Here is a 565-nt window from a genome sequence, read left to right as displayed (position 1 = left end):
TCCCCCGGGGCCCTCTCCCCGCCGGACCCCTGATGCTGAGGCTGCTGCTGCTGCTGCTCCTCCTCCGCCGCGGACCCTGCGCGGCGGACCCTCCGGCCATCCTCCCTCGCCTCCTTCCCTCCTTCCCTCCGGCTCAGCAGCCTCCTCCTGCCTGCCTCGGAATGGAAGAGGAGCAGCAGCAGCAGCAGCAGGAGGAGGAGGAGCTGCTGGGCGCCGCCTGCCCTGGAGCCCAAGAGCAGGAGGAGCAGGAGGAGGCGGCCCTGGCCCGGCTGCCTGCCCCCCAGAGCCCCCAAGGGCCCCCAGGCGGGGAGGCAGGGATGGCAGGGAGCCAGCAAGGAAGGAAGGAAGGAAGGAAGGAAGGCAGGAATGAAGGAAGGAAGGCAGGAAGGAAGGCAGGAAGACAGGAAGGAAGACAGGAAGGAAGGAAGGCAGGAATGAAGGAAGGCAGGCAGAAAGGAAGGAAGGAAGGAAGGCAGGCAGGCAAGCAGGAAGGAAGGTAGGAAGGAAGGAAAGCAGGCAGGATGGAAGGCAGACAGGATGGATGGAAGGAAGGAAGGAAGATAGG

The 565-nt window shown here is 65.5% G+C and overlaps 1 protein-coding gene across 1 annotated transcript in view; it reads right to left on the bottom strand.

Annotated features, from left to right (window-relative positions):
* The window catches only part of TNRC6A (trinucleotide repeat containing adaptor 6A), a 292,395-nt gene that overhangs the window by 145,361 nt on the left and 146,469 nt on the right, over positions 1-565 (bottom strand). The window lies entirely within an intron of this gene.

Source organism: Sceloporus undulatus, chromosome 8 (genome assembly GCF_019175285.1).
Source record: "Sceloporus undulatus isolate JIND9_A2432 ecotype Alabama chromosome 8, SceUnd_v1.1, whole genome shotgun sequence".
NCBI lineage: Eukaryota > Metazoa > Chordata > Lepidosauria > Squamata > Phrynosomatidae > Sceloporus > Sceloporus undulatus.
This window is presented reverse-complemented; position numbering and strand designations above follow the sequence as displayed.